This window comes from Xenopus laevis, chromosome 6S (genome assembly GCF_017654675.1).
Source record: "Xenopus laevis strain J_2021 chromosome 6S, Xenopus_laevis_v10.1, whole genome shotgun sequence".
NCBI lineage: Eukaryota > Metazoa > Chordata > Amphibia > Anura > Pipidae > Xenopus > Xenopus laevis.
The window spans coordinates 92,856,010-92,879,327 of NC_054382.1; the positions used below are offsets into that span (position 1 = coordinate 92,856,010).

General features: G+C 38.6%; 1 protein-coding gene across 2 annotated transcripts in view; it reads left to right on the top strand.

The window, feature by feature from the left end:
• dlgap1.S (discs, large homolog-associated protein 1 S homeolog) overlaps positions 1–23,318 on the top strand; it is a 307,453-nt gene that overhangs the window by 141,067 nt on the left and 143,068 nt on the right. The gene's annotated exons all lie outside the window — the stretch shown is intronic.

Below are 23,318 nucleotides of genomic sequence, written 5' to 3' on the forward strand. Positions count from 1 at the left end.
AAATTCAGATTTTGATAAATATGCCCCTAAAAGTTACTATAAACTTTAATTTTGGGGTTTAAGTATCTTTGACCAAGTATCTTAGATTAAGATTATAAAGTTGTTTAAATCCATCACAGATTTCAAGGTGCATTATCTCCAGTCTCAAAATCCCAAGTGCCACTAAGATCTGATATGACTACTGATTATTTCATAGTTTGGATCAAGTATATGGTATTGTTTTATTATTACAGAGAAAAAGAGTTGCAGTGGGACATGAATTTTTACTATTGAGTGCTGTTCTTAGATCTACCAGGGAGCTGTTATCTTGTGTCAGGGAGTTGTTAACTTGTTACTTTCCCATTGTGCTGTTGATAAACTGCTGGGGGAAAAGAGGGGGGCATCACTCCAATTTACAGTACAGCAATAAAGAGTGCTCTGACGTTGATCAGAGCACAACTCACATGACTGAGGGCACCTGACAACACCTCCGTTCTCAAAATTAAATAAAAACAAGAGGGCTAAAATGATGATTCTAGGAAGTAATATGAGTTATGTATGACAATGTATTTATGCTTCATTTCCTTGACATAACTATATATATGTGAAATAACTATATTTTAAGTTTATTTAACATTTGCAAAATGTTTTATTATGCACTACCAGTAAACTCCCAGCTTGTGGAGAGTTTTTGCCTTTCTGAAGTCTCCTCCTCATACTTGGCATGATGCCTTTCATTCTCATGTACTGGGACACACCATTTATATATGAAACTAGCTTTTAAATAAAGTTGACTTTACTTACCAAACTGATTATGACCCCCATTCTATTTATTTCTATTTTAAATCAAGAAGATTTTTACCTCCCTCACTTATTATTATTTTAGCTTCCTAAAGCACCAGAAAGTTTTCCCAGACACAGGGTAACACTATGCAAATTTTAGCATTCTACTGTGCCTGAGGTGCCCTTCTCACTATATAATGTGTATGAGCTGCCCGTTCCCATTAACATTTAGGGGCAAATTCATCAAGGGTCGAATATCGAGGGTTAATTAACCCTCGATATTTGACTGGGAATGAAAATCCTTCGACTTCGAATTCGATGGTCGAAGTAGCCAAAAAAACACTTCGAAATTCGAAGTTTTTTTTCTTCTATTCTTTCACTCGAAGTTAATGAATTGACCCCTTATTGTACAGGTATGGGACCTCTTATCCTGAATTCTTGGAACCTCAGTTTTTCCAGATAAGGGATCTTTCTGTGTGATCTCCATGCCTTAAATCTGGTAAAAAAACAAAAAACAAACATATCACTTCAATAAGGATTAATTATATCTGCAAAAGAGTTGCAGGTAATCATTTAAAAAATTTAGTTTTTTGATTAAAATTGAGTCTAAGGGAGATTGCCTGCTGAGCTTTCTGTATCATATGTTTCTGGATAACAGAACCCATGCCTATATAATATTTTTGTGGTGCATTACTCTCTACTGTCATCACATAATATTAATGCAATGCCGACTTTTCTCACTATATAATGTTGCAGGGATAAAAATGACAGTGTACACCATCTGTCTATCTGGCAGTGAACACCACCATAACATACTACATGTCAACAGTAGGTCTCTACACCCATGGATATATCTTTATATTTTCGCATCACTGAAAGTGCTGTAATATATCTCTCCTCCAAACTGAAACATATCTTAAACTTTATTTCAATAAAAGTTATATTTATAGACAATATAAATGCACTTGGCTAAGCTGGCTAAACTAATTATTATTCATATAAATTGATCCAGTAGACAATAGTACATATTAAAGATAAACTTCTAAGACTTTCCTGTAGGGAGCATAAGTGCTGCCATATACTGTGATTTTTGGTTTGATTACAAATAGGCAGCAGTCTGCAGGGAGTGTGGCAAACATTTTTATAAATCAAAAGAAGGCAGTCAATAAACTACAGAGATCCTGCTATGTTGTCTTCATGGTTTTCTAATCATAAAACAAAAATATACAGAATTTTCTTCTCTTTTTTAAATAATTTTTATTGTCATTTTTCCATATGTTACAAATGTCACAGAATTTATAAAACAACCAGCCATGGAGACTAGATTGTATTAAACAATATTTGCTTATCCTTGAGTGTTAAAGTTTATTTCTCCATCACCATTATATTATCTATCCTGATTTTTACCATAGTGAAGTCGAGTGTGGGAGTACGCCATGATTTACCTATAATTTGCTTAGTGGCACTGAAGATTGTAGTGATTAGTTTAAGTTGGGAGTTGGTGAAACCATCAATTGACTTATCCAAAAGAGTGTTATAAAGATCCTTTCTCAATGGAATACATTACAGGATCTGAAACAATTCAGGGAAAGGCAAGGACACATTTCAGCTAATTTTATCAGGACCATATAGAACTGTAATAGTACCTTAAATGAGGTTTCCTGAATGAGAGCATTGATGGAACATCTGGCTGGTTACTGCAAAATATCCTCCCAAATTTTAATTGTACGATAGGGTCTCTATAGATCTCTATACGATGTGGAAAAAATTTAGGGCCTAAAGATACATATAGCTGGGAAGATAAGTACTGAACACATCAACATTTTTATTTCTAAATATATTTCTTATGGGGCTATTGACATGAAAATGACACCAGATGTCATTAATAACCCAAGTAACCCACACATTCAAAGAACCCAAAACAAAAAAGTCCAAAAAATAAGTTATGTGTAATAAAGTGAAATGACACAAGGAATAATTATTGAGCTATTAACTGAGAAAAATGTTGCCATGTTCAATACTTTTTTTCCCAATTGGATCAGAGGAGGGACTTCGTTATCTTTCAAAAAAGAGAGACACATGGGGCAAATCTACTTATGGTCGAATATCGAGGGTTAATTAAACCTCGATATTTGACTGTCGAAGTTAAATCCTTCGACTTTGAATATCGAAGTTGAAGGATTTACCGCAATTCCTTCGATCAAACGATTATAATCCATCGATCGAACAATTTTTCTTTGACCAAAAAAAGATTGCAAAACCTATGGGGACCTTCCCCATAGGCTAACATTGACTTCGGTAGGTTTTAGGTGGCGAACTAGGGGGTCGAAGGTTTTTTTTAAAGAGACAGTACTTCGAAGTGTTTTGTCTGGCACAAATCCATCATTATGGGGCCCATTTACTTAGCCCGAGTGAATGGTCGAACGATTTTTAGTTCAAATCGTTCGATTCGAAGTCACAGTCGAAGGTCGAAGTAGCCCATTCGATGGTCGATGGTCGAAGTAGTCAAAAAAATTTGAAATTTCAATTTTTTTTTATTCTATTCCTTCACTCGGGCTAAGTAAATGGGCCCCATAATGATGGATTTGTGCCAGACAAAACACTTCCCCTTGGGGAATTGGATTTTTTCCCCTTTATGGCTTGAGCTGATAATAATGAACCTGATTTGGTCAGGTACCAGATTCTGCCCAAACCGACTGATTGCCACCAGGTAAAAGTATCTATCTTTTTGTCAATTGTTTAGGGATCCACAATATATTGGAACTAGAACAGTCAATCAAGTCTACTCCCTCTAAGTGGAGGATTAGCGTAATGTGCCATTTAGCTAATTGACTCATCTGAGCTGCTATAAAATATTTATTAAAATCTGGTACTCCTAATCCCCCTTTCAATTTATTATGCGTCACATATTTTCTAGCTATGCAGGGTCTTACCCTGTTCCAGAGATATTCGTAATATATTTTATGCAGGGTTTTAAAAACGTGATGTTTGGGGGATTAGTGGTAGAGAAAAAGGTAATATAAAACTTTTGGCAATATTATCATGTATATCATGAAAGATTGGATTCAGAATTGTAGTTTTGATACTCAGTGTAACACATACTAGAAATACAAAAATATATTATACTACAAATAAAAGCACTCTAAGCTAAGGTCTTTAAAGGGGATGTAAAGACAGAAAAATACAATACCTTTTACTTTCTTTAATAGAAAACAAATCTGTCTCCAATATACTTTAAGAAAAAAATGTCTACCGTTTTTATAATAAACTGGACTGCATGCAGGGAAATCCCCCCCTTCGTTTTACTTGCTCTGATAGCTGCAGATAAGAAACTTCAGAAGGTCCCTAACTGCTCTGCAGGGAAATGATCATACTTTCAAATGGCAGGGGGGAGCCGGGGAGCCCACCCACCTTTTTCCCAGAACCCAAGCAGCTTTGTTTATTTCCCTGTAAAGCAGCTAACGACTGTGCAGTCTTGTTTCTATGGCAGATATTATTTATTGCTATTTTGACGATTTATGATGATCCCTAAGCTTAGCCTCCCAACTGTAGCACAGACCACACTGAGCATGTGCGTAGTCTTGGTCTTGCAAAGATGTTTCACATAGTTACAAGATGGCAGCCCCCTGTGGCCAAATTTGAAATCATAAATCATTTGTTTAATTAGGCTTGTGGTGCAGTAAGTTCAATTTTATATTTAGTATACAAAATACAGCATTTCTATCATTATTCTATTTTAGACTTTAGTTCCCCTTTAAGCATAGTGATTTTATTGGAAAAGTAGTTTCTAACTTGTCATTGTGATATTTAGTAGCATCCTTATATTCAGTCTATTGTATGAGATCAGAAGTGACATGCAGCCAAAATCACTGCGAGTTTACATGATACACTAAGACAGAATGTGTTTCATTTATTGGATTATGCTTCATATAAGATATATACCTCAATGAATTCATAAAGCAAAGCATTGTTCTAAAATCTACTGCAGACACAACTCAACATCGGGTCACTAAATATTATTGTATTCTGTTACATTGTAAATTTTATTTTTTACAGCAGAGGCAAAAATATTGCAGAAAGAATCTGCAACACGGACCCTCTGAAGCACAATTCCATTAAAACAAAAACATTTATTTTCAAGTAGAATTAGTACATTTGATTTTCTATGTATTTGTATGTAACTAAATACACATATCTTACAAGGTCAGGAAGGCCTAAGGGTCTACTTCCGCTGCAGTTATGCCCCTGAGGGTAAAGGCACCTTTAATTTCTTACAGTACAGATGGCATGACTTTTGAAGGCACAACATGCCAAGGGAATCCTGGAGCAGTGTACTTTACTACTTTTTGAATAGAGAGTACAATTGTTGGGGAGGGGTGAAGTTTTTATTTTGTCCCTGCACTGGAATACATTTTTCCTCAAGAGAGATGGTAATTACAGGGGTCTCTTGCAACGGTGTGCCCAATATTTTACACCTTGCAAACTGGTATTAATTGCAGCGTTTTAGACATTTGTGAAAATTTTTTAAATATATGCAAAAATTTCACATTTTGAACTTGACTGTTGAGATTCATAGGAGACAAAGGTGCAAAGGGGTAAATATAAAATAATACATTTTTAATATGTAAATAGTTAAACTATTGTGTAGTGCAGCCAGCAGGTGGCCACCTGTAAGCTTATATAAGACAGTGCCTTGCTGATGCACTTCTTCTTTTTGCCTGTAACACCAAGAAGCAGCAGCAGACCAAAGTGGGAAGGTTGGTGTCATGGTCGGCACCCAACACCAGAACAAATGCCAAGCACCCTGGTCTCGGCTCGTGCTTCACATGTATTGTGATCTCCTTTGGCCTTGGGAGGAGCCCTCAGCTACTTGGATGCCATCAGGACTTAAACGAGAGGTGCAAGGCTAGAGGTTGTGGCTAGGCAGAGGGGCACGACTGTTAGCAAGAGTCTTTGGGCAGAAGGCCGTAGTACAAGGCGTTAGGCAATAGAGTAGTCAGATCAGGCTGGGTCGAGGCAGGCAGAGAATAAGCGTAGTCAGGCAGGCAAGGGTCAAACCGGAATATCAATCAGAAAGGATTAGCAGAAGAGGTAGTCTGTATTCAGGCAAGGGTCAGGATCCAGAGGTCAGAATAGTCAAAAGCCAGGCAGGGGTCACAACAGGAATCAAAACAGGTTCAGACAGATTTTGCTTGAAGCTCAGAAGCACCAGGAACAAACTCCTATAACGGGCAATGAGAATCTGCATAATGGCCCTTTAAATATTTTCAAAATTCGAGCCATTGAGCGCTGACATCAACACGCCAGCGCGCATGCGCCAATAAATACAAGAGAGACGCGCCGCACGCGCCCTAGCAGTCAGCGCGCACAGGAAGAAGAGGATGCTGCTCGTGGCAGGCGCCCCCGCCGAGGCTGCTGCATGCGTCCCTGCCGACCCCCTCCCACTAGACCGCCAGGGTAGGTTATTACAGTTGGTGCTGTGAGGGCTAGCCTAGTGTATAGTAGTGACCAGTGAGAGAGGGCTAGCAAGCACAGACAGCCTGTTGTCCCAGCAAGGAGTAGTAGTGTAGGCTAGAGCCCTGAGGTGATTTTACACCAGAGAGGGAAGTGAGCATTCAGGAGTAGGTGAGTAAAGGGCCTACTTGAGAAGCTTGGGCTGTGTTTGTGAGGACACAGCAGAGACCGGGGGTGATAGTCCCTTTGGCGAGGGAGCCCCTGACAGCTAATGACACTCCTGCCAGTACATCAGATAGGACACGGTCCCTGGAGGCTTCAGTGAGGAGAACACAGTGGTGATTTTGTATGAGGAATACCCTTGTGGGCAACCAGAGCTCCATCTGCACTGTAAGCTAATCCCTGTAGATGGCTGCGACATTAATAAAACTTGTTTGAGTTTATCGCATCTGCTCTGAAATGTCTCCTTCTGCAGCACATGCCTAGTACTGATTAATCTACGTGACAGGAGTATACCAGCCATGAGGGGCCCTGTTACACACACTATTAGTACTCTTTTTTTTTATGTAGAGGGGGTTTAAAAAGCTGCTGCTTAAACAATAAGAAAGAATTTGCCATTGCATGGTCTAACACACTCTGGGGTCGTTGGCCGGCTGCTAGAAGCACCCTTGTGCCAATGCTCGGTCTAACCCACATTCTGGAGTTGGCCAGCTGCTACAAACAATAAAAAGCCAATATTTGTACACAATTTGCCTTCAAAAATAATTACAGGTATGGGACCTGTTATCCAGAATGCTTGTGACCTGGGGTTTTCTGGATAATGGATCTTTCTGTAATTTTGATTTTCATACCTTAAGTCTACTAGAAAATCATGTAGACATTATATAAACCCAATACACTTGCTTTGCCTCCAATAACAGTCAATTATATCTTAGTTTGGATCAAGTACAAGGCAATGTTGTATTACCACGGGGAAAAAGGAAATAATTTTTAAAAATTTGGATTATGTGGATAAAATGATGGCCTTTCCATAATTCTGAGCTTTCTGGATAAAGTGTTTATGGATAACGGATCCCATACCTGTATTACAGAAAATGAGGTGTTAGTACCACACTTACCAAAATATGTAAGCTCACATGCCACATCAAGTCCCCTCGTTATATGTGAGTCCTACACTACACGGACTGTTCACGCTGCTCCCATCCGGCAGACACTTTCGCAGTATTAAAGCCCGAACAACCAGGCTGCGCAAAAGCTTTTTTCCACAAGTGATCAGACTCCTCAACTCACTGCCTGCCCTCCCACTACATTCCAGACACACCTGAACTGTGAACTTAACTTTGTGAACTGTTAATTTATTTGCACAATTCTAAAGGTTTACACATGTATATATCCAATTTCTGCCAATATATTGCACATTTCATGTTTACATATTAATTGTGTATTTTTAAGTGCCTTTTTGTGATATGTACTAGCTGGAGCCACGTCGTCTCGTCTCACTGTATATTCGTATACTGCTGAAATGACAATAAAGTTTACTTTGACTTTGACTATCCATTAGCATTTTAAGTATGTAGTATTGTACAATAGTAGGTCATGCCTGGTCATGTTGTTTGTTTTCTCCAATCTCTCTGTGTGTCGCTGTCATATATCATCCCCCCTGGTCTCAATTTACTTTCTTGGATCACTTTGCTGCTTGGCTTCCATACTTTCTCTCCAGGGACACTTTCTCTCATTTTAGGTGACTTTAACATTCCCATTGACAACTCTACTTCTCCTGCCACCTCTAAACTCCTCTTTCTAACAACTTAATTTAGACTCTCTCAGTGGACTGACTCACCTACCCACATGGAGGGTCATGCTCTTGATCTTATATTCAACCACCCGTGCCACCCATCCAACCTTACTAACTCTCCTTACCCCATCTGACCATCACCTACTCTCCTTTCAGATAACCTTCACCTGCACTATCACAATTACGCCCAACACACTCAACTGAAACTGCACTCGCCAAAGTAACCAATGATCTTCTACTGGCAAAATGTAAAGGTCACTATTCTATACTAATCCTTCTATATCTCTCTGCAGCGTTTGACACAGCTAGTGTCTGACTGAGCCAGTGGGACACCGGGGAAAAAATCCGGTGAGCCCAGCCATGTTTCCCCAATCCAGCACTCCCTTCACAAAACTTTCACTTCTGCGCATGCGTGCAGTGCGGCGTCATTCACACAGGCACGCGCAGAGGGAAGGTGGGAGGCGCGCAGAGGGAAGCCAGGAGGGGGCCCCTGGTGACTGCCTGGAGGGGCCACCATGTGGCAGTCCCGGTGGGCCCCCATTACTCCAGTCTGACCCTGGACACAGTTGACCACCCACTCCTCCTAGAAATTCTATACTCAGCTGGCATTCATGACACTGCTCTTTCATGGTTTACATCTTATCTGTCTGATGGTTCCTTTACCTTCTCTAACTCTACTTCTACTACGCTCCCTCTCTCTGGCAGGGTTCCTCAAGGCTCTGTTCTAGGCACTCTGCTGTTCTTGCTCTATACAACTCTGCTAGGAAAACGTATTCAGTTGTTTTGGATAGTATCACCTTTATGCTGATGACACCCAACTCTACTTGTCTACTCCTGACCTCTCTCCATCTGTCCTTTCCCAAGTTACAGACTGCCTCCGTCTCCTCCTGGATGTCTGTTTCAAAAACAGAACTGATTATATTTCCGATAAGATCTTCCCCTGTCCCTCAGATATCACTCACAGTAAACAACACCTACTTTCATTTGACCACACATGCACGCTGCCTAGGAGTTATCTTAAACTCGTCTAATGTCTCAATTGTACAGTAACCTTTTGTAAACCTTTTGTAAACTCTCGCGTGTAGGGCCCTCTAATCTTATTGTACCATGTAAACCCTTGTTTGTTATTCACCATTTGTTCCCTGTTTGTTATAAACAAAGTAGGTACTGTGTAACTTGGCGCTTTATAAATAAAAGGATATATAAAAGGAGTCGCACTGGGGCTTGGATTTTACTATTCTCACATCTACCAGGGAGCTCTTGTGTTGTATCAGGGAGCTATTATTTAGTTACCTTTCCATTGTTCTGTTGATAGGCTGCTAGCAGTAAAGGGTAGTGGGTGATATTACTCCAACCTGAAGTACAACTGTAAAGAGTGACTGAAGTTTATAATATCACATGTCACAAGACTGAGGGCAACTGGGAAACTGATATTATGTCTAGTCCCATGTCAGATTTCAAAACTAAATGTTAACAATGTTTACTCTTTTGAAAAACAGATTTAACTGCAGAAAAAGGAAAATTGATTATATAAAACTATCTACAGTACAAAACATGGAAATGCTTCCACCATAATCAGCGATAACATGAAAACGCAGAAAATAGTTCAATCTCAGATAAGAAACATGCAACAATCAAGGTTGTGAATGACCTTAATGCTCTCTAAGCATAATCATTATTAAAGGAGAAGGAAAGCTACGGAGGCATTTTATTGCCAATAGATTAGCTGCAATAGTGCAAGCTAGAATGCTATATTTATTCTGTATAATGTTTTACCATACCTGAGTAAAAAGCTCTAGAAACTCTCTGTTTGTTTAGAATAGGAGCTGCAGTATTAATGTGGTGTGACATCACTTCCTGCCTGAGTCTCTCCCTGCTCTGGGCTCAGATTACAGTAGAGAAGGGAGGGAGGTGGGGGAAGAGGAGCAAACTGAGCATGCTCTTGCCCAGGGCAATGAGGTTTAAGCTGAAGGCAGGAAGTCTGAAACAGAAGTCCATGTGTACACAATAGAAGGAAAGAAATGCAGTGTTTCTTTTGACAGGGGACTCAAAGCAACATTACTTTGGAGGTTTACTGGTGTATTTAGATGGACCTTTCTGATAAGGCTTACTTACTTTTAACCTTTCCTTCTCCTTTAAATATTATTGAAAAAGGGCAGTAGACCTAGGTCTGTGGGGGAAATATGAAATGGATCTGTAACGGACTTCTGCACTAAAAACTTGCAGTGAGATATCTGTATTGTGTTTTAACTAATGCATGTGCTGCTTCTTGTAGCTAATTAGGGCCTGATAGTATAGCAGGGATCCCCAACCTTTTGAACCTGTGAGCAACATTCAGAAGTAAAAGGAGTTGGGGCGCAACACTAGCATGAAAAATGTTCCTGGGGTGCCAAATAAGTGCTGTGATTGGCCATTTGGTAGCCCCTATGAGGTTTGTAAACCTACATTGAGGCTCTGCTTGGCAGTATTCCTGGTTTTTATACAACCAAAACTTGTCTCTAAGCCTGGAATTCAAAAATAAGCACCTACTTTGAGGCCACTGGGAGCAACATCCAAGGGGTTGGAGAGCAACATGTTTCTCATGAGCTACTGGTTGGGGATCACTGGTATAGCCAGTCGCCCACCCCTATTGTCTTCCAGGTAACATGTGGTCTCCCTGCCACCCACACCAGAGGGCTCTGTGCCACCCATACCAATAGGCTCAATGTACCTATGATTTATGGAGACAGAAACATTGAATCACAGGGTGCAGGCAGGAATGAGGGAGACGAGATTCATGGGTTCTTACCAGGCCCTTTCTCTATGTGCCCCCTCCTTGTTTTTCTTGTTTTTCAAATTTTTCACTGACGTATAGTCCCCTTAATCATTTCTGGGGCACAGAGTTCTGAGATATTTAAATTAGAACTGACAATAGCAAGGCATGAAAACCTTCTCTCTGTAACATCTAACAATGTCAGCACAACATTTTCTCTACATAAAATAGTACATAAAATATTTATTGGAATCTATAAACTAAATAGATGGTTGTGAAAAAAATCAGATATAGTCATGGACATACTAGTAACTAAGAATAAAAGAGCATAGACAACTGAAACTGTATTTTATAGGAAGATAAATGCTATAAGAACAGAAGTAATTCCTGGATGCCCTTAATTTCCTGCCAGGCTATAATGTGACCTGCAAACTTCTTATGTAATCTGAGGCAAGCCTATTAAATATTAATGTCCAGAGGTTTTAAGAAGCATGTTATCTCTCTGCTTGATGTATTAATGCATACAGTATAGTATATATTCATTCATATTTAATGGTTGTGGTGTAAACAAATAAACAACTTTTTCTAGCTAATTGTCGTAGGATACTAGTGCCTGTATAACATTGTTCATTAAAGATGAACTACCCCTTCACTACACAGCTGTTTGCTTTCAAGTGCCTTTGACCAAACATTATCTTTTGTTGATTCATAGAGAATGCACTTATACAATTGATAAAGAATAGCATCATTTATTGGGGTATAAAAAGGAATTAGAAAATATCCAATGTTTATTTTTAAATATGTGTAATTAATCATTTCACAAAACAGGAAATATTTTTGGACACTTCCGTGGCCTCATATTTGTTTAGTGAATGGGAAAGGGTCTCGGTGAATTGTGTTAGAACAAGAAGAATTGAATCTAATTATTGCAAAGGACATGAGGCTGGTGGGAAGAAAAAGATTCTCTCTGTTCCTGGAAAGATACCAGATCGGAGTAGTACAAATCATTATTATACAAGTGTGAAGAAGCCTCAGCAGGGATAATTGCAAGAATGTAATATTTTTATGATATGTAAATGACTGTAGTAGACTGAAAATGCAGTATTAAAAATATATACAGTATATTTTAAATTCTGGAAGTTGTCAATGCATACCATGACGGCTATTAATATTAAAATTCTATACATTGTTCTAAAGGACACACAGCGCTCAATCAGTTTCTATTTTATGGCTTACTTGACACACATTTCCTTTTTTCCTGAATATATTTAATTGGGACCTGAAGCAAATGTGAACTAGAATAGAGTGGGATAAGTTAGCATTATACATTTTAAAGATTTCAATTTTACTTCCTTTCTTTTTCTCCAAGCCCCCCACCCCCCCACCTACTAAGCTTGGAAAAGCTACCAGACTTCAGGTATTTCATGTCAGCTTTAAAGAGAACCTGGTTTCCTAGGAAACAAAGAAAAAACAGAACTAGAGAAAAGAGAAAAATATTTAAATATTATTCCTAGCTGGAGAACAATACAGGTAGAAGTGTTCCAAACCAGCTTGGTGGGAATAGAGTGCAATTTTCTTTTATTCAGTGGCTAAAATAACTAGGGTAAGCTTTTTTTGTTGCACATTCTCTCAATTAATGCGTTGGGCCCTATGCCGGTATATTAACAAGCTGTCGTTTTTTTGTACTTCATACACGGAAGCTGCAGGAGTCTTTCCATGTGCACAAATGTTATCATAAAAAAAAAAAACAAGAATTTCTAATCCAAAATCGAATTTTCCTTCCAGCTGTGGAAAAGTGCATAATTCACCCCAGATTGATGTTTCTTTTTTTTATATCTTATTTGTTTTCAGATCAATTCATTAATTATTCGTTTTAATTAGCAAGTAGTATATTTTTATATTTAATAATATTTTCCGAGCTGAAAGGGGCCGATTCACCAAGGGTCGAATATCAAGGGTTAATTAACCCTCGATATTCGACTGGGAATTAAAATCCTTCGACTTCGAATATCGAAGTCGAAGGATTTTAGCGCAAATAGTTCGATCGAACGATTCGAAGGATTTAAATCCAACGATCTAAGGAATATTCTTCGATCAAAAAAACTTAGGCTAACATTGAGTTCGGTAGCTTTTAGATGGCAAACTAGGGGGTCGAAGTTTTTTCTTAAAGAGACAGTACTTCGACTATCGAATGGTCAAATAGTCGAACAATTTTTAGTTTGAATCCTTCGATTCGAAGTTGAAGTCGTAATCGAAGGTCGAAGTAGCCCATTCGATGGTCGAAGTAGCCCAAAAAACACTTCGAAATTCGAAGTTTTTTTACTTCGAATCCTTCACTCGAAGTTAGTGAATCGGCCCCTATGTGTTAGAATGTATATTTGTTTTTTTTTTAATGTTGCTTAAAAGGATTCATAGCAATGTGAGACACTTTTTGTCGGTTGTTGGCAGCATTTTACTTTTGTTGAGTGTAGATTTGCTTGAGAAAGTAAGTTGGTTCAAATAAGTAGAGCAGGGTCAAATAAACTAATGCCCAGAGTCCTAATATATGAAATGAGAACAAATTAGAGGTTCAAACTATGTGCTACCGGGTGAAGCAACAACTGCCTGAAGTCACAGAAGCCTGAGGCACAGTAACTGCAGCTCCAGCCATTTTAATGTAACTTTAAACAAATCAAACCACACTTAAGATGTTGTGTATTTATTTGCTTACACATGTACGTTGCACTAGCTCAAACTAGGGTCAGTGGGGGGAAAACCTGTGCAACTCAACTGGTTAAGGGGGTGGAAGATTTAAATTATGAGGGAAGATCATCTTGGTTGGGGTTTCCTCTGGAGAAAATACACTTGCACAGGAACATGATTAATCTTTATAAGTATATTAGAGGGCATTATAGACAGCTACAGGGAGATCTATTTTTCCATAAAATGGATCATCGGACCAGAGGCCACCCCTTCAGACTAGAAGAAAAGAACTTTAATTTGAAGCAGCGTAGGGGGTTCTTTACAGTCAGGACAGTGAGGTTGTGGAATGCACTGCTCGGTGATGTTGTGATGGCTGATTCAGTTAATGCCTTTAAGAATGGCTTGGATGATTTCTTGGACAAGCATAATATCCAAGGCTATAGTGACACTAAAATCCCGTTATCCAGAAAGCTCAGAATTACGGAAAGGCTGCCTCCCATTAATTTTATCCAAATAATCTGAATTTTTAAAAATGATTTCCTTTTTCTCTGTAATAATAAAACAATACCTGGTACTTGGTCCAAACTAAGATATAATTAATCCTTATTGGAAGCAAAACCAGCCTATTGGGTTTATTTAATTTACACGATTTTCTAGTAGACTTAAGGTATGAAGATCCAAATTATGAAAAGATCCATTATCCGGAAAACCCCAGGTCCCAAGCATTCTGGATTACAGGTCCCATACCTGTATATAGTTTCAGTTGGTGTGTGTATGTCCTGTATGTGCGCTGGGTTTCATTTGGAGTGGTTGAATTTTCAACCCAATTTAACTATGTAAACCTGTTGTACGATAGTCTATCTTGGGGTGTGCAGGTGACTGTAGTCAATACTATTAAATCCAAATTGTTATGTTAATTAGAATAAAGACATGAGTGTTGGTTCTTAAGCTGGCCATAGACTCAATGATCTGATCATACGATTCGAGGATTCTTACGATTTTCAGACTGTGTGTGGAGAGTCCCGACATTTTTCGTCCGGCGGAGATCGGTCGCTTGGTCGATAATTTCTCTGTGTGTATTGCCGATCGTACGATTTTCAGAGGGAGACTGTCACCAGCTTTGGTTGGACATAACTTTCGTACGATTGCTGTCAGGGGCAGAACATCGGCTCATCTGTTCTTTTGTGAACACATCCATACGAGTACCAAAGTTGACTTTTCAGTTACTTTAGTTTCATTTATTTCAGTTTTGGGAATACATTATCTGGGACAATGTATTCTATACTGTAATTGAGGGGCTCATTTACATTAGTAATCTCTATTTTTTCCATGCATCTCAAAAAAAAAATTTTTTTCTATTTTTCTTACAAGATATAAAAATTTGGGGGTCTATTTATCAAGTCTCAAATTTTTCTGGTAGAATTTTTAAATGCCAAAAATCCAGATTTTTAGAGGGAAAAAACCTCATTTTTTAAAATGTATTATGCTCCAAAGCTGCTAAAAATCCAAATCTGAATATACTTCAGCTAAAATCTGTTGAAGTCATGTAAAATTCAGTTCAGATGGTCCCTTTTACAGTTGGAAGATGTTTTTGGCCTTTAAGATTTTCAAGGGTTTTGGGTTGTTTGACGCTGTTTTTTGTTCAAAAACTGAGAAAATTTGAGGTGACAATTTGAAAAAAAATAGGTTGCACGATTCAAATTGTTGCTTGATTTTATCAAGACTTTCCCAGCACTTGAAATTTTCATTTGATCTTTAGTAAATTAAACCAAATCGTGGTCGGGAGTTGTGTCAAATTTTTATTTTTAAAATGAGTTTTAATACATACCCCCTGGAGTCCCTGTCATGCTTTGTGAATGTGTAAGGTAAGTGTTTTGCAGCTCAGACTGAACTACTCCAGCAGTATGGAGATCCCTATTTTATAGAGACATTATATAAATATAATGATGGGTTTACTAACAGAATTCAAATGACAAAAATAATTACTGGTACTCTGCGTACAGTTTAATGAAAGATTTACTGCACTAATAGAATTCAAACCATAGTATTATGCCATCATTGCTCTGTGCACAAGCAGGGCTCTTAAAGCAAAGTGTTCACTGTGTAAATGGCACAGGAATATTGATATGTAAATCCACACACCGTAATATCATATTACGGTTTACTATTGCTTGTTTCTCTGCTACCTTGTTTGTATCGTCATGAGACTAACGGCTGTTATTATAAGAAAGAAACATAATATCTTCTGAATCCCCAATCCATGTTTTTGTATTGCATTAGAGAAACACTGCTCTGCTGAAACATTGCAGCCTTGATTGGAGGCTTTGTCTGAAAGCAGGAGTTTTTTAGCTGCGCTATTAGGTCTCATTCATGTGGGCGATGTTTTCCTGCAGCCACGCATCACTAGGTTCAATTTAACGAGCCCAAAGTAAAAAATAAAAGCTGCCTCATTATTAAAAAGAGTATTTACAACATTCACAAATGCAGATAGATCATTGCTTATTGTACCCTCTAAGGCAGTGATCCCCAACCAGTATCTCGTGAGCAACATGTTGTTCTCCAACCTTTTGGATGTTGCTCCCAGTGGTCTCAAAGCAGGTGCTTATTTTTGAATTCCAGACTTGGAGACAAGTTTTGGTTGTATGAAAACCAGATGTACTGCCAAACAGAGCCTCAATGTAGGTTTACAATCCTCATAGGGGCTACCAAGTGGCCAATCACAGCACTTATTTGGCACCCCAGGAACATTTTAATGCTAGTGTTGCTCCCCAAATCCTTTACTTCTGAATGTTGCTCACAGGTTCAAAAGGTTGGGGATCCCTGCTCTAAGGGGCTATGTTGAGACATTTAATGAAATACTCATAGTTTTGTAATCATGAAGGTCTATTAATATGTGCTTGGTATACTGGTCCAAGCTAAAGCTAATGTGCCTTTTTAGTAAAGCCGCCAAATAATCTTTGTTTTTTTTTACCATTTTGTCAAGCTATACACTGGGCAAAAACATCTAATCATTTGGACAAGGATTGGATCTTTTGTGAAGGTATTTTCTTGCTTGCCCAATGAATATCTTTATTTTTTATTAGACGTTAGCGACTCTAGCCATCAGGCATGCACTATACCCTGGCCAAGAGGCTGCCAATTCACTTTGTAATGCCACGTCAGCAGCTTTAACCAGCCTTTGTATGGTTAGTTTAAGTTAGTGACCCAAGGATTTCAGGAGAAGCCATTATGCAAACATGGAAGAGCTATACCACATGTTTCTCCGTTTTTGACAGATCAAATAGAACAGTTTGTTTTTGTTTCTCCTGAATATTATTCTCAGTTATCAATCAGCTTAATAGGAAAAACATGCCTTGTACATCTTGCAGAAATATTGCCAGCGCAGTTCTTGAAAGTTCTGTCGATTTTTCGTCTCTGTCAATCATCATTGAAATGAAAAACAACTTTAGAGTAGGTTTGCGTTCTGTGTTACATGGTTTGAAACAGAAAGAGAAGCCATTTATGTTATAGGTTGGTCTATCAATATGCCCCAGTCATGATCTGCCAGGCAGTTACGTTTGTGCATGTCAAAATACTGAATTATTGACCTTTGCTGAACACACCTGGGATGTCTGTCTGGGCGATGGCTGCTTTGTAGGTTTATCTTAAAATTAGCTTTTAGTGTGATGTAGACAGTAATATTCTAAGTTCATTTGCAGATGGTCTGAATGTATTCATATTAGGGTAGGACTTTACGATGCGAGAGGAGATGACACGTCGCTATGCGCTGCACTTTCATCCAACAGTCGGATAAATGTAGTTCTTACCTGCGATTTCTCCTTCACTTCAGGTTTCTTTAGAACCTCCGACACGTCGCATTTTCAGAGTACTTGCACAACTGAAGTTGCTGATCTCTGCACTGAGGCCTGTGGGAGTTACCCCCTTTGGACAACAAAATACCAACCTGTTTTCATAAGAGCAGGGGTGGCACATTGAGAGATGAGGTTGTGATGCCAAAGAAGATGGGTCAGTGATATAGACAGGGTGGCATAAGACAAATAAATGAGGTGGGTGTGCAGAGAGGAGAGGGCTAGCCTAAAACAAGGGATTGGGGTGTGCATTTCAGATAGTCCAGCAAAACACCAGTCAGTTGGGAACCCTAAGCAGGTGGCAGTAACATAAGATAGTGTAAGCTGAATAATGAATGGGATAGGTACCCCCATTCTGCCTACAGTGGTAATCAATGTTCCCTCTAATTCCTTCTCAGTAGTGATGGGCGAATTTGTCCCGTTATGCTTCATGACGAATTAATGAAAAATTTGCGAAAAATCAGCAAAACGGCGATGTTGACGCCGGTGACAATTTTCCCACGTCAAAATGGTCGCCAGCACATTTTCAACGCTAGTGAATTTTCGCTAATTCACAATTTATGCGCCCGCGAAACTTTCAAATTCACACTTAGTGTGCACCACAATTTATGTGCGCTGTCCTCAAAATTTGTGTGTGTGCACAACTGCACACCTAAGAGGGAACATCGGTAGTGATCCTCTAAAAATACACATTCTGTACAGTTCAAGTATAGAATCTAGTATTCCGAATTCCAGTCGTTTTCCAGATGAGGGGTTTTCATGTAATTTGGATCAACATATCTTAAGTCAACTAGAAAACATTTAAACATTAAATAAATCCAACAGGATTGTTTTGCCACCAATATGGATTTATGCAGCTTAGTTACCAACAAGTACATGTACTGTTTTATTATTACAGAGGAAAAATAAATGCTTTTTAGTAAAAAGCTTTATAGTTATTAAAAAAGGGCCAGATTGAGTACCCATATGCTTCTATTATATTTTCATGGGATAAAGTTTTTTTATTAAAATAATTCCTGCCCATTATTCATATAGTTCAACTACTATTATAAAAAGTAAACTTGTGCTGCTGCTGAATTTGCACAGAATACAGTGTTCAGCCGTTCCAATTTATTATGTGTTTGGAATGCTATCCTTCTTATTATATGAAAATAAAGTAGTGATGTTATTGTACATGCGATGGGAAGATACCCTGTGGGAATAAAATGATGACTGGCAATTGCTTTGTTAGAAGAGTAATCATGTCAGTGGGCGCAGCAGAACCCCTTTCAAAAAAGCCACATTGTGATTACTTCAGCCACAGGGAAGCAGTCAGCATCAATCTCTGCTCAGTAGCACTTGGATGCAAGTGTCTCTGTAGCTCTGAAATGGTCCTCAGTACCCTTAAGGCCTGAATATGACTCTGAAAATAGTTCTGATCAAAGGCATGTAAGCATGTCATTTTTCAGTCTGTTTTATTCATGCTGTGCTCGGGGAAAGAGATTCCACAGAATGTCTGTTCTGTCTGCAGTTGCAAGTTGTTTCTTTTATCTCAGATGCCAAATTTTATCTTCGTCCCTATTATGTAAACTTATCCATGGTTTCTTCTGCTGTAAGAGATCCAGCTTCATGGACCTTTTTTCCCCCTGTTTTATTAAGGGGATAATAACCCAAAAATATTTTACAACCATATTAATACAGGTATGGTGAACTACAAGGTAGATTAGTGTCAAGAAATGAATTTATTTTATTTTGGTTTAAAACATATGGCTATAAAATTAAGTACATTGTTTGGCCTGATACATATTTGCAGCAAAATTCACATGAGAAAAAAATGCCCATTGACTCGATTGCATTTGGCATGAGAAAAAAAGTGAAAAAAAACTCTAAATGTCTTTTGTGCAAGATAAAACACAGCAAAAAAACTGGATTTCCACTTCAGGACTGTAAGATGCGCCGGGAGATTGCCGAGATCTCTTACCTCCTGGCGCGTTTCTCCAAGATTGCTTGTGCGCAGGCACACTCTTCTGGGTTCATGGCCAAAGTGACACTGGTGCTTGACACCGAGCATCATGACGCTCGCATTGTGGCCTGAGCGTCGCAACATCATGAAAAAGCGCATGAAAACAGCTTTTAAAGTCCAGTCCTCCATTTTGAGAGTGGCCAAGCTGGCTTCAGTTTACTGTTCCTGCTCAAGCGTTATTTCTGACTTTGATATCCTGGTTTTTGACTCCTGTCTGACCCTTGACTACGATTCTTGCTGCCTGCCTCAAACCCTTTGTCTGATTCTTGACCAAGTCTTCTCTTGATCCTTGGCGGTAGCTCGTTTACGGACTTGTTTCTAGTAGGCACTTTCCCTTGTTGGTTTCTGGAGCAGAAAGACAGAGGCCCCAAAAGGGTGTTGGTGAACACCGTGTCAAGGATAAGGTAGGGGGTGCTTTGGAGACTGATGGGGGAAGGGTGAGTCCATGAAGCAGGAGTTGTATGTGCCTAGGGAACACATAAAGGGAAGGCAGGAACAGGTTGAGGAGGGTGATGAGTCAGACTGGATCAGGTGCAGAGCAGAACAGGACAGAGAGGGCGAAGATCAGGACTGGACTAGGCAGGATGAAGAGGGCGATGACTCAGGACAGGAACAGACTGGATGGAGCAGGAGTGGAACAGGAACAAACTGGATGGACAGCACGGTGCGGGCGTAGATCAGATCAAACTGGTGATAGAGTGCAGAAGGAGACTAGAGCATAATAGCAAGAGGAGGGATAGCAGGAGAGGACTGGAGTGGATAGCAGGAGAGGACTGGAGCAGATAGCAGTAGAGTACTGGAAAAGGCAGGGCAAGATGCAGAGCGAGATGAGGGGGTACAAGGTACAAGGCAGGGTCAGGAAGCAAGAATCAGGAATAGGCGAGGCAAGGTCAGTACAAGGTCAAAGCACGGAAAGGTTTGGCGTGAAAGCAGATCAAGATACAGAATATCAAGGAAAGCAAGGCAGGACTGGAGTAGAACCGGAAGGGAAAGGCAAGGCAGAATGGGGCAAGGTAAACAAGACATAGTTCAGGACAAGGTAGGACAAGACAGGGAGGCATAAGGCAGATCTAGGCAAGGGAGAATCACAGGGAAAAGGGCAAGAGCTGAAACAACCTAGCTAGGGGCGCTGCCACAGTACTAGAAAGGCCAATAATGCTCCGGCAAAGAGTGTTCGGAGAGCTGGCCTCAAATAGGGCAGAGTCAGCCCTGATTGGCTGACTGCAATCAATCAGACTGCTGCTGGGTTTGGGCTGCAAAGGCCAGGTAATATATAGTGAGCAACCCTACAGTCTGCTCACCTGGCCCAGTGGTGAAGACACCAAACCAGAACCCAAAAGATCCCTGGAAATCCCAGCAGCACCTGACACACTGGAATCCATATGGTTTCCCTGTGCATCTGAGTGTACCCATCACTGTGCAAGGTTCCTCATAATGTGAACGTTACAACGACTTTATTAGAGCAGGAGAATTTTATTTATAAATAAAATGTTCATTTTTGCATTAACAAGCATAGTGTGTGTATTGTCAGTAGGGAATGATATTCTATATGTAAAGATGATTTATATTTAATTTGCTATAAGTAAGAACATTCCTATCTTGTTAACTAAAAAAATTTCAAGAAGTAGGGTATTAAGATGTAACTGGCAGAATATATTTCAGACTTAGTATTACCTTTCCTGTTGCTACAAAGAGGTATTTTTTATGGTCAAAACTCTCAAATTAGAATTATCCAAACTCGATTCGAGTTTTTTTTCGAATCTGAATTTCAAGATTTATCAAACTCTGGCCCTTTAAGAATTTGACTAGTCACCACCTAAAACCTGCAGAGTTCATGTATACGTCAATGGGAGAGGTCCAGGGACCAATTTGGACAAGTTACTATCCTTCCTCAAAATTCAAGTCAAGAACTCGACTCCAGTTTAGTCGAATTCGGTTCAAATTTGAGTTTTCGAGATGATAACATTAGTGCGAGTTTTAGATATTGAATTTTTTAAAATAAATAACCTCCTAATCGAATTTCAAGTATATTTGAATTTAGTAGAATTAAAAAAAAACTCACATGTATTCGAAAATTCGACCTTTAATAAATGTGCCTCTATATCTCTACCTAAGGGATAAATTGGTTTGGGAAGTGGTTTCCTATAGTGACTTCAGTATAGTAACCCAGTCACCCCATGTCTAGGGTTCCCAAGGTAATTTATTTAATATGCCCTCTCTCCAAAGTCCAGGTAATGAGGAATTGGATGTTCATGGTAAGATGGGGTTTATCATATATCTGCTATTTATATACGGTAGTTTCTTTTGTTTATACGGTTTAGCATGATAATTCAAATTTGTATCTCCTGACATTACTCTGTCCGTGAATACAATATACAATTGCTCTGTACAGTTCTCATGAATGGGATAATTATTTATATGGTTGCATTACAATCTCCATATTTATGGTCAAAGAGATCAGAGGGACTTTGTATGTTAGCCAATGTGTATTACATATACGTGTAAAAATTCCCATGTTATTACTGAAATGAGCACTCATATGTTATTACCAAAACATCCATAGATTTTGTTATTTTTAATGTTATGTGATTTTCACATCATCATAGGCAATACATTGAAGAAGTGATATGATATACTAGTGTACAAAATATAGTTTTTTTTTATCATTCTGACTAAAGTATCCATTCATATAATTAGGCATAAAAGGGTGAAAACAGAGTTTACCATTCACCACAGTCCAACAGAATCTATTGGATTTTTAGGGACATATTTATGTAAGGATAAAAATAGGGGTTGCTCTATTTTCTTTAATAAATATGCCCATAATGCTATATACTGTATTTGAATAGAGAGGTGGCAAAAGTCCCACTGGTGAACACTGTAAGGACTCTATTTTCTCCCTTTGATAAATCAATAAAACAGTGCGTTGAGAAGTATGTGTTTAGTTTTGAATCATACCTGCAATATTGAGCTTTGCTTAGCTCCATCGGTTTAGCTTACAGCTGGTTCACTACGAGGGTTATTTACTAAACTCCGAATGCCGAACATACGAAAAAGCGGAATTTTGAAAAAACACACATTTTTTTATACCCCGAGGCTGGAAAAGTCAGAATCCGAAAATCCGGCATCTCAGACCTGCCGGGGTTAGTTAATGGGAGAAGTCCCAAAGATTTTTTTAATCTGCACTGGGTTTCGCGCAAAAATTTGAAGTTTTCGGGCAAAAATCCGAAAAATCTGAGTTTTCAGGTGGTAAATTCTGAAAATGTTGTAAAAATATTTTATTTCATGAATATTTTGGATTTTTTCCCGCAAAGTTTTCAGGTAAGTGTATTGATAAATAAACTGAAAATACCCATGTGGATTTGATCTGAGTTTTTTCAGAAAATATTGAGACAAATTCAGACTTTGATAAATAACCCCCTACAAGTCTAAAGGGGTTTATTTTATATTCTTTGTACATTCTACTGCAATACTAGTTCAATCCATTTGCAAGATTCAGATTAAAATGTCATCATTATCTTTTTTCATATAAAAGAAAATGTAAACTAAAGTGTAGTTGCACTTCTAGTTACATCAATGTTTTAACTGATTTTTGTTTTATATCTGCTATATCTGCAAAGCTGTTATGCAGAAAGTTCCAAAAAACTGGAACACCATTCCCATGAACTCCATTTTAATAAAATGATTAGAATTTTTAAAAATGATTGGAGGCAAAACAATCCTATTGGGTTCATTTAGGGGTTATTTCTAAAAGTTTGAATGCCAAACTCCAAAAAAAATTTTTTACTATAAAATCCAAATGTTTAGTGAAAAAAAACCCCTCAAATTTTTCAAGATTTATTTTACCCAGAGGATGGAAAAAGTCAGAATCCGAAAACCCTTTGCTGCTGAGTGTCAATTCCTTTAAAAAGTCTCACATTGTTCAGGCAAAACAATTGAATGGATATGTTTATACAGCTATGGGTTTAAAAAAAATATTATTGTAAAACAATCAGTTAAATGGTCCAAATTGCTCATATGTTT